The 12,178-nt window shown below is 49.7% G+C and overlaps 1 pseudogene; it reads right to left on the reverse strand.

Annotated features, from left to right (window-relative positions):
• Window positions 1-11,844: 11,844 nt before the first annotated feature.
• LOC118612092 lies at window positions 11,845-11,963 on the reverse strand (annotated as a pseudogene).
• Between the last annotated feature and the right edge of the window lie 215 nt (window positions 11,964-12,178).

The following is a 12,178-nucleotide window of genomic DNA, read 5'->3' on the forward strand; positions in this document are numbered from 1 at the left end:
CCCACATCACGGAAAGCGGCCAGGCTGAGTCGGAACAGGAATATAAATCTCTGGCTGTTGGTCCAGGACCCGTCACAGCCATCGCACTACTCTTCAGACCTTGGAGCGACAGCTCACTCTAAGGAAGCCCTCACGGGGGAAATCGCATTTGCTCAGAAAGGCCTGGACCATGCAGTAGATGCATTGGAGGGCATGATGGATCGCTGGACCCCAGGATCATAGTCCAAGAGAATGACGCCTTCACACGGGGAGATGAGCCGGGGCTGAGAAAGGCTTAGGGAACCCGATTCCCACAGGCCACCTCATCCTTCTTCAAGGGACGATGTTCTCAGGTGAAAGGGAGGGCCGAACCCCCCACCACTGTGACAGCAAACAGAACACTTGCTAAGTCCTGCTTCAAACACTACCCATGCACAATCTCGTCGGAACTTCACAGCCATTATAAAACACATGTACTTGATTGTCTCCAAGATGGGAGAGGAGGTTAAATGATCTGTCACATGTCACGCATGCAATTAGCATCCCGAAAATCTGGATCGCAGTTAATAAGCATAACCTCTTTGAAGCTAGAAAGGGAAAAATGGCCAAGACGACATCCCCATCCTCACCAGGACTCAGAGCCCCAGCAACTCCAGGCCTGGCCATACATGCTCGTTGGAGAGAAACGCCACAGGAACAGAAATGGGGGTACTGCGGGGACATGGGACCAGCTGGTCAGTGCTAGCGGTTGTCCTCCTGCGACATGGCCCGCTCCTGGCCTTAGTTCAAGCATCGCCAAATGGAGATTTGGGATAGCGTCCTCAACCAACAGACGACATGGCCGAAATTCCTCCCCCAGGGCACGGTCTTCTTCAGCTGTAGGACAACCGATGGCTGCCCCTCTGGCACACAGCCTGGACGCGGAAGCCCTGTCCAGCCCAGACGGCCGAGCGTCCTGGGCTTTGCGAGCCTCGGTTGCTGCACCAGAAGTAGGGGTGGGAATCCTACTCCCTAGAGATGTGTAAAGAGGAAAGAAAGGGGGACGGAGAGAAGAAAGAGGCCCCTGCTGTCCTCGCTGCTCCCCCTACCGTCCCTGCTCACGACGCAGCCCCAAGCTCTGAACCCGAGAAGGCCGCCCACGAGCCTGAGGCCGCGCACGGGGCTTCTCTCTCCAGCTCTCACTGAACCCCACCTTCTAACATTCGGGAAAGACGCTTTTCGGTCCCACTCGTTGGAGCCATTGGTTGCATTCCGCTTACCGGATGCTACTGTGAAAAGGACGCGTTGGGCGAGACTCCGCACCCACGACACATCGGAGACACACGGCCGACTGAGTCGTGACGGTGCCCGGCTTCGACTTCGCCAGCGGTTCCCTCCCCAAGTTCCGAAGTCCTGGCCCGGCCTGCGAGGCTCGGCACTACCCCACTGTCCCTCATTCTCCAGTCTCTCCCCTCATCATCCTCCCCTCGGTGGATACTCCCCAGGCCCTCCCTGCTGCTTTTTTCCCAGTGTCTCCTCAAAAACGTCCCTCTCTGCTCCACGGCAGGGCTCCGCACGTGCGTCCTCTCGGCCTCGAATGCCTTTCCCCTCTTTCGGCGCAGTCAACCTCTGTCTCCTGAGAGCTCAGACTCCTCGTGCCATTCTTTGATCACTTAGCCAGGGAGGTCTCCCAGGGTTCCGTGACAGTAGAGTATATGTTTGTTCCCTGCTTTGGGTACCGGCACCTGGCATAGTAATTAATAAAGATTTTGCCAAATGAACGAATGCATGGATGATCAATGAAGTAAATACTTTTTTGTCATTCTCCCTTCTGCCTGTAATTATTCTTTTGCAAATGTAAATCACATCTCCCACTAAAGTGTAGGCAGGATAAGTGTTATAGATTTCTCTTGTTTCCAGCCAGTATTCAGTATAGTACAGCGTTTGTATGCAACACTTAAAAAATGTTTGACGGATGAATGAATGAATGAATGAATGAACGAATCGTTGCATGAATGAGCAACCAGGCGCTTAGCCAAAACCTGCCGGACTGAACCGAATCAAGCAGACCCGCGTGGGTAAAGGAAGTGCCACATCCGCGTGACAGCAAACATGTGTTCTGCATTTGTCAGCGGGGCTTTCTTGTGCTCGTCAGCCGTCGGCCCGCTAATGGGATCGTAAAGGAAAGGGGATCGGAGTCCTGGGCTTTCTCAGAGTCGTTGGCTCAAAGCCCTTTTAATGCGAGTTCCTGACTCGATTGGGTGTGGAGAGAAGAGAAAAGGTGATGAATGGCCCCAAGACGAGGGGACCCAGATACCTGGCTTTGTTCTTATCTCGGGAAGAACACAGCAGCCTGTCAGAGGCGGCAGCAGGCACGCTGAGCCACGATGAACTAAGAAGCCCAAGAATGTCCCTTGATAAATGGTTGCTGGATAAATGAATGAATGCTTCTGTTGCTTATTACGTTTTAAGCGAATAGGGTCAAAGGTCGGTATTAACCCAAGGCTCATGGGGTAAGATATTTTTTGTGACCTGGCAGGAATTATGACTGAGGGCGAGCTGGGCCAGCCAGTTCACACGGCTAATGAAGAGGGGGGTCACAGGTTTGAGGCCCCCTGGAGACTAGTTATCCGCAGGCAGAGGAAAAGTCTGCTTTGCTGCCGTACTGTGTGTGCTAACACTGGGAAGCCCTTTTGCACACATTCGCACAGGGCCTCTTATGGACGATGATGATGACAATGAAAGCTGGCATCTAGTGAGCGGTCACTACATGCCAGGCGCTGTGGCGCGGTCCTCGGCGGATTTTCTCACCAAGTCCTTACAGGCGGATGTGATGGTCCCACTTACCGGATGAGAAAGCCGAAGCGTAAAGAGGTCTAGACGCCCGCACGCTCGCTCTCATTCACGTCGTCCGGTTGGATCCTATGCAGCCCTGCGAGGCAGGTTTCATCCTCTGTCTTTCGCAGACGAGAAAACAGATGGAGGATGGGGTCCGCTGACTTACCCAAGGTCACCCCGCTGCAAAGTGGCGGAGCCTGGCCCGATACCAGTGTTCTCAACGCCTCGACTCCATCCTCCTCTCTGAGACACCAGAGACACCGTTTTTCTCTTGAGACGTAGATTGATAACGTGGTCTTTCCAGAGGAAAGGGGGCTGATTCAGAATCGGTGAAATCAAGGCACTTGCCTGTTGAAAAGAACCGCCACCTAAGAGATCACCCGAGCGGATGCCGCAGGCGTCAAGGCAGAGAGAGGGGTGGCAGTGCGCAGAGGAGGGAGAGCACCCCTTCGGGACGGGGGGGCCTCCGTGAAGCCCGCGTTCACCGTGTGCTGCGTGGCACAGGGAAGTGGCGTCTCCAGCCCCGGGCGGGTGCTGCTCCAGAGGCTGTGCGTGCACCTTCGAGGTGGGCGGCTGTCGTCCCGGCCCACACCGGAGCAAACTGGGCCACAAAGAGGTGAAGCAGCTTACCTGAGGGACCCGGGTAGAGAGTGACAGGGTGGGACTTCCACGTGCTCTGAACGCAGAATTAATAATAATCATATACTCATGGTCACGCGTGCCTCAGGCTTCGGGGCCTCCGGTGCATGGGAAGCGTCTGAGGCATATTGCTTCTTTAACACATGGCGCACCTTATCGTTCAATAAATTTCCCACCTCAGGAGGGCCGTTCTCGTTTTCCGGTCAGGGCTTAGGAATCTCCTGGTTAGCTATCGCTGGAAGACACACACAGGTGGTACGGGACCTTCTGCTATTTGAAGTTAGATGTTTTCCCCATGGACTGAGCTGCAAATCCTAGGGAGGCATCTAGCCCGGCAGGCTGCCTCTGGCTCCAGGCACACGCCCTAGCTTGGGGGTACCGCCAGCGACAGAAGACTGAGCGTGGCAACAAGGAATCAGAAGCGGCTTAGCCTTCAGAGCATGCGTGTGCTCTAGGAGGTCTGCCTCCAGCCGGCAAGACCTGAATCACTAAGGGGGTCTGACTACAGCAAGGCAGAGCTGGGGAGTATCTACGTTATGGGAACAAGGTCTTGGGCACAGAGAATACGGAAGGGATGGGTGGCTGGGATCAGGGTAGTTTTCATCCCAGGTACCAGACAACTAGGCGAAAGGTGGGGACTAGAGGAACAGCCCAAGTGGGGCCTGAAGTTTAGTCTCATTAGACTCATCCAGGGTCTCTTTAAAGCCTCCTGCTGAGGACAGGGGCATCCTGAGAACCCAGCATGGCGGGGAGGCTTAGACGAGGCTGAGAGGTTCGGGCTGGCAGCAGAAGGCGCTTACCAAGACCGCTGCTGGATGAGCAGCGATCAGGAGTATCAGGGTGGGATTCTCACACTCGGCGAGGGGTCTGCCACCCCGTGATTGCGACAGGCTGACTCGGCCATGCTCCCCCGCCCCGTCCTGGAGAGGCAGGAGGCACCTGAGCACTGCTCACATGAGAACACTCCAGTTCCAAACATGGACACAGTGCAAATCTCCAAAATCTGAACCTGGCAGAGATGTCCCGCAGAGCAATCTCCCTGCGAAGTCCACAGTCATCCTGAGATCTGCAACTGCACAGGCATGAGTCTATTCTCGACGGTGATGTGACAGCCACGGGGGTGGGGGTTGGGGGAGACAGGAGCCCCAAGAGTGACGCCAAGTCTCTCAAGGAGCAGGGATGAGATGGCCCCAGCCGTCAATGGAGCTCTGTGGCCTCAACGGAGAGAGAGGAACACCCTGTCTCAGGAATGCACCCTCCAGAGCGCCGAAGACAGCCACCCTTGGCCGTGATGAAACCCCAAACACTCTGGGTGTGGTGGTTCTTTTTTTTTTTTTTAAAGCATAGTCTACTGCCACTGAGGAGCCTTGGAAATGTGGAGAGCAGACCACCCAAGCCATTAAATGCCCAGACGGCTCGGGACAGAGACTAGAACAAGGAGCCAATGAGCTTGGGGAAGAGTGTCTCGAACAAATAAACATGCGGTGAAGGTATTTCCACAGCCAGTAAATACCGTCTTTCAGGAGGTTCAGAAAGAGACCGAACGGCCTCCCCCGCCGTCCCTCGATAAAAGAGTGACACTGTGTATCTGGCGAGCGAGCAGCCAGACACGGAGTCCAGATTTGCCAGCCGCCCTTTAATTTATAGGCCATAAAGGATGGAGCTCATGATCTATTGGCCCTGACTTGGGGAATTCATTCTGGCTAAGAGCACACACAGAGGCTGCTGATATAAGTAACGGCCTTGGGTGGAAAAAGCTAGACTCTCACTAAACGCTAAGTAAAGATGTTTGGAACAGACAGTTATATGACTAAGAGCTGGTTCCAAACACATCGCAGGAAGCGACTCACGCCGCCCGTCCCAGCGGAGGTCAGGCCGACGGGAGGAGGAGCCGGACGCCACGACGGGGAGCCTCGGGCGTCAGCAGCTGCTCCTCTGCACCTCTTTGCAAGGTGTCCTCTTGCCCCAGCTTTTGCCCCATCAATCTGCTCTCAGGTAAAGGTAGGTTCCACTCGTTCACATGAGCTGCCGGAGGAAAGCGCCACGAAGGCTCAGACCTCATCTGTCCCATGATCCCTGTCACCCCAGAGACAGTTCGGTGCCCATCATAAAACAGAGAGTAGGAAATCTTTGTTCAATGAATAAAGAGAAACAGTCCATTTCTACCATTCATTCATGCATCCACCCATTCACCCACCAACCCATCCATCCACCCACCCATCTATCTATCTGTCCATCCACACAGCCATCCATCCATCATTCCATCCAATCAACATTACCCAAAGGGCATGACTTGTTACAAAAGCAAAACATAGTTCATGCCCAGTGCTTGGCCAGCAAGATATATAACGTCTTATTATATGTATATATATATAAAAGTTATTTTATATATAGATTATCGTTGCCATCTATATATGGCAAGTGATAGTGATACTCCATTTATGGCTGTAACTAAATTCTTTTTTTATTTTTTTTTTCAAATTTCTTCATATAAAAGAAGGGACTCAACTTAACTAAACATATTCAATAAATAATAGCACAGGATTTAGAAGAATATGGTAAAAATCAGAAAGGCTGTTCGGGGATGAGCAAACCTTGAGAAACGCCACACTCAACAAACATGGATGAGAGATAGTTCAAGAGTTAGTAAGGTCCGAAGCAAAAGGCATCCATAAGGTAAATTGCATTTTTCCAAAATTCCTTGTTTGGTATTGAAATTTTCCATCCTTTTTCCTACTCATGTCGTTTATCGTTGGTATAACCCTATGATCTGTTGATTTTTTTTTAAGTTAGTCCACTGTTATGGACTGAACTGTGTTCCCCTCACCCCCACCAATATGCATATGTTGACGCCATAACAGCCAACACCTCAGAATAAAATTTATTTGGAGATAAAGCCTTTAAAAGCATTAGAATTAATTAAAATGAGTCTGTTAGTGTGGGACCTAATTCAATCTGACTTGTGTCCTTATAAGAAGACATTGTCCCATTGTTCCATTGTCTCATCTCTCTCTCTCTCTCTCTCTCTCTCTCTCTCTCTCTCTCTCTCTCTCTCTCCGCCCCCAAGAATAGCAAGAAGACAGCTGTCTGCAAACCAGAAGCTGCACATGCTGTCTGTCGCTCAAGATGCTAAACTTAGTTGCCTCCTGCTTCTCCCCTTCACCCAGATTTTTCTAATTTCAATTACTCTATTAAAAACTTGCTGCTGATCACCTGAATTTATTCCGCTATGGTAGCAAGAGCTCTTTGTTGTGAAAATGGCAGAAATCCCGAGTTAAACTGCTTCTAATAAAGAAGAAAACTTGTTGGCCAGAGGACGAAGGCTTCAGGCAAGCCCGGATCCAGGGTCTCGTAATTAGCAAATATCACTCTCCGTGTCTCTGCTTTAATTCTCAGAGTTGACCCTACTCTGAGTCATGCTCTCCTTGTGCAATGGCAAACGAGGCTTTGGACGTACCTCTTACCAACGGGCGGCCCCGCTGGTGACAGGGTTCCAGTGAGCGTTCGACACACCATCACTGCCCTTTGAGAACAATGCGCTATGTGTCTTCTCACTGACCACACCTGGTCCACTGACTCCAGCCCCAGAGTGGGGGTTAGATCGGCCCCACCTAAATCATAATGACTAGGAGTGTGGAGCAGGTTCCCCAGAGAAAACCTGAGGAGCCAATGCCCCAAAGTAGGGAAGATATCAGCAAGATAGATAGATGATAGATATAGATAGTTGATGATGATGTTGATGATGATGATGATGATGATAGATGATAGATAGATAGATAGATAGATAGATAGATAGATAGATAGATAGATAGATAATGATAGATAGGCAGAATAGACAGAGATAAAAACATCTGTCCAGTATGACTGTTAATTATATTTCTCGATTTCAATTTCACTCCATTCAATTAACTCTATTCTTTGTCAGTGAATTCATCTTAGAGGCACCTCGGATTATTTCTTTCCCTTGTTCACAAGACTCCCCGCTACAGGCCTGCAGTGTTTGGGCGGGGGGGTGGGGGGGCAGCGGGGCAGGGAGAAGGGATGGCAATTTGCAAGCACAGTGAGAAATTATAGAGCTTTCCTAGAATAAGAGGGAGGGACTTGGCGAAGTTCTCGTGGCAATTACTGTGAGTGACAAGAGAGTTGTCTTATCACTTGTCTTAGTTCCCGTAGCCCAGTTGGACCCCTTGGGCCAGTGAGGTTGGTAAACCAATTCGTTACCTGAGAATCCACACATCATGAAGGACATTCACAGCAAGCATCAGAAAGCGAGGACTTCGGTGGCTTTGGGATTCCTGCGTAGCTGCCAAAGTCCTCACCCACCTGTCAGAGTCCTAGTTCTTTCTTTCCCCAGCAGAGCTGCCCAGAGTTTTTCTCTCTTCTCCACTACGTTGTGAGCCCCACTGGAATGTAATACTATGAGGATGGGGTATATATGACTGTATTTATGTCTATATCCCAGTGCCTAGTGGAGTACCTGGCAACCCTTAATAAATATTGATTGATTGAATGAATGAAGGAGAGGGGCAAACATTAATATTATATTTTATTTTATTTTATTTTTTTTGCATTTCAACAGCACTTAACCCAGAACCTTGCATGTAGCGTGTGCTCTATAGGTGTTTACTGGATTTAACATCCTTCAGAACATTTAAGAAAGGATTCTAATCAGATTTTCCTGTTTTGGACTGACACAAATTTGGGAAGCAGCTGGATTTGAGTCATCTATGTGCCGATATCCCAAAAATTTATAGCTTCTAATCGTGAAACTACACAATGTTCACAGATGTGAGGGACTCACTCGCAAACGAGCCATGTTCTGATTTCTGTGTCATTCCCGTTTCTACGCAAGTGCCGCTGAAGCTAGTGTCAAGGACATTTGGAGAGAAATGTTACCCTTTCTTAGGTGTGAACCCTGTCATTCTCAGCAGTCTGTAAGGAGAAACGCGGGCCATGCGTGGGCATCCCTCCCCTGACCCTACGCACACGCCCCTTCTTCCAGGGTCCTCCCGCCTCCACGGGCACCTTCTGCACCACTAGGTGGCCCTGTGGGCTCAGCCTCAGGCAGTCGCTCTGCTGCTTGGGAAACCCAGGGAATTTTAATGCTATTGAGCAATTCTGCTCAAACAGCCCTGGTGCCAACTGAGCAAGGCTCTGGTTGCTAGGCAACCATAACGCAAGCAGAAGCATTTCCAAAATAAAAGGTGACCCAGAATACACTTGCATCAAGTACAATTGCGTTCTTAATTGGTAATTGCTCAGAGCACACCCTTACATTGGTGAGATGATCTACTTCTTGATTATTCTAGGAAATCGACGTCCAAACTTTTAAGGAAGCTGAAAGTCTTTTTTATTCTTTCCAGAGTCTCAAAGAAGAAACAAAGAGCATATTTCAATGCTGGGATTCCCAGCAAGTACTGTGTGCTTCATAAATATTTGTTGAATGAGTATGTGGGCGGAAGAATCTCCTTTTGCATACTGAGGGAATCAGGCCTTGGGAAAGAATATGAAAACATAGGTATACATCTATGTGGTGGTTTTAAAATAAGCCTACAATTCTGTGGTACTCCCCACTTCAAGAGCTAAAGCTTGAGTGGGGCTTAGTGACAACTTCTAACAAATACAATAGGGCAAAATTCACAGTGTGTGACTAGGTTATCAAAGGCACAGAAACTTTCTTCCGTCTCTCTATCTCTCTCTCTCTCTCTCTCTCTCTCTCTCTCTCTCTCACTCTCTCCCTCAACCCACTTCATCATGACTCTGGGGAAAATTACGCACCATGTCTTGAGGACACTCAAGCCCTCTATCGTGAGGCCCACGTGGTGAGGAACTGAGGCCTCCCGCCAACAGCCACGAGAGAGCACCACCCTCGAAACATTCTCTAGCTTCAGGTAAGCCTTGAGATGACTGTGACCTCTGCCATCATCGGACTGCAACCACACGAGAGACCCCCAGCCTGCGCCACCCAGCCGGGGCCACTCCCTAATTCCCGACCCACAGAGACAGGAGAATATGAATTAAATCTTTGCTATTTTAAGCCACTATGTTTTGTTATGCAATAGGTAATATCATCTTCTTCCATCTTTTTTGAGATGACAGCTGATGAAAATATAGACTCCAGGGTATCTCATTCACTCTTGTATCCCTAACACCTGGCATATTTCCTGCCCTCAGTGAACAATGGGTAACAGCTCATTTAATAAACAAGTTTGTCCCCAATCTTCTACAGACAGCTATACATACAGATTGACACCTAGAAACAGGAACAGAATTCATCAATTAAAAAAAGAGACTTTTTAACAAAGAACCATTAAACGGCATAATTTTTCCAAAGAGGAGCTATTAGAAATTATTCAAAAAAAGTGCAGTTAGAATTTGCATAATCGGCCTCCCTTACTGGGGTGGGAGGGAGCTACGTCTCCAGGGAGCGCGGGGCCTCGGCACATCCAGGGTCAAAACAGTGAACGAAGAGCCCGGCCTGGGAAGTCCAGGGACAGGGGGACCGAGGTCTCGGACCCCACTCGGGGATTTTCTCGAAGTCCTGATGCGAAGTCATCAAAGAAACTCACAGAGGCCAGCCGGGTGAGAGAACACTTCCCTACGCCTCTGACTTGAGCTGCCCCACTGCCTCTGCTCTGGGCAGACCTGGGGAACAGGTGGGGGCCGCACTCTCCTGCCCTCTGCTGGCCTGAGAAAAGCTGCAGAGGAGGGTTTGGCGCCAGTCACCCCCGCTGAGGTTCACACGCTCACTATGTCATCATCTCACGAGACTTCAGTTTCAGGGCAGGCGACAGTCCTGCCTAGAAATAAGATGACTAATGGCAGCAAATGCCCCTCTCGCTTCCTCTGTGACAATCAGGGCCCGGCATGTTCAAAGCAAGCCTTGCCTTCCATGCCAGCCTCACATGACGGCAGGTAGCTGTCTTCAAATGCAAAGACTCCCCGACTCTTGCTTTTCTTTATAACCGATCAGCGCGCTCCACCGCAGGCTGTCGAATACACAAGACACGTGGTATCTGAGTCCCACTTACCTACGGCCCCACTCCATCCAGAGGGGACATTTTAAAACATGCTCAATCGTCCAAGAATATCTAAAAGTTCAAAATAAAGATTTAAATGTCCCGGAGCGGCGAGCCACAGTTCTGTCCTCAGCCCCGGCCTCCGCGCCTCCCCGGGGCACGACGCCCGGCTCACGGCCTCGCAAACAAACGTCACCGTTGCCTGAGTTCAGCTCATTCGAGGACAGCTTGTGAGCGTCAGCTACATGTTAGGCGCTGGGATAGGTTCATATAGACATTATTTCATCTGATCCAACAACCGCCCAATAAAACGAGAGACATGAAGCTCGGAGAATGTGAATTGCCCACCAGAGGCTGCAAAGCTAGTGGACTGTCCAGCGCCAAACCCGGACTGCACAGCCCTCCTCACCGCCCGACCGCCATCGTCCTCTAGCCGAGGACGAGCTTCGTGCCCCCCGGCACGACGAGCCCCACCACTTCCGCCGGCCCTGCTTCCAGACGGGCTGCCTGAGGCTCCCATATTTCGAAAAAGTTTAGTTGCTTGGCTGGAATTATTTTGAAATCATATATCGCCGCTTATGGAAAGACATGTGAAACTCTTAACCTGCTTGTGCTTAGCGCGAGACAATCAGACTCATCACAGAATCCGTGATGATCTTGGCAGAAGCTGTGCACACTTTACCGAGTTACAGCCTCTCTGAGCCATTGGAAATAGCTCTTCGTGCCCCATAATTCAGGCCATACCTCCCCGAGATCTTTAAGGGACTCATTTAAGACAATCAATGTAGTACTGGAAAGGAAGGCTCTCTTTTGAGCATATAAAATGAAGTCAGGGTAAACCTCCTCTGCCATCGCCCCCATTTCTCCCAGCCTGTGTCATGTTAACACAACGGGGAGAAGCTAGAAGGGAGGGGAAGGAAGAAAGGGGGGCGCGGAGACAGGAGACCCGAGATGGGAAAGGGGAGAGAGACTGCCTGTCACTCAAAAGTCCCAGAGCAAATAAGTGTGCCTGGCATCACCGAGCTCCTGCCATTGGACAATGCTGCCACCTCCTGGCACCCGATGGAAATTCATGAGCAAATATCACCAGTCACTGTCATTCAATACATGAACCACGAGGATGCGATCCCCTATACCAATAGTTTAAATATCTATCTATTTATATATCTATCTAATCATATATTTATCTCTATAAAATCTATTATCTATTACCTACCTATCTATCTATCATCTATTTATTATCTGTCTATATCATCTATTACCTATCTATCTATCTATACTTAAGGTAAGCCTGGGTTCTATTTAAAACAGAACTAAATATATCCACTTTTTTATTTTTGAGTGCAGGTACCTCGTCAGGTTACAATCTCTTATTTATTTTATTTTTTTACGCCTACAGCACCTGGTCTTCCTAGATGGTCTCCCATCCAAGTACTAACCAGGCCTAGCCCTGCTCAGCTTCCAAGATCAGAGGAGATCGGGCTTGTTCAGGGCAGCATGGCCATAGACAATATATCCACTTTTCATGCTTCATCCTTTTAAAATATACCACCAAGTGCCTGGAATCTTAGAAAATTTTCTTCAGTGTTCCCCTTTTTTCTAGGTATGCCCCTTTTCCTATCCATTCCCCCACCCAGCAGCCAGATTCTCCTGCCATTTACATCACGGCAGGACCCTGAAGGCCTCACACTAAGAGAAGTAAGTCAGACAGAAAGATACATTTC

This window comes from Rousettus aegyptiacus, unplaced genomic scaffold (genome assembly GCF_014176215.1).
Source record: "Rousettus aegyptiacus isolate mRouAeg1 unplaced genomic scaffold, mRouAeg1.p scaffold_m13_p_15, whole genome shotgun sequence".
In the NCBI taxonomy this organism is placed as follows: Eukaryota; Metazoa; Chordata; class Mammalia; order Chiroptera; family Pteropodidae; genus Rousettus; species Rousettus aegyptiacus.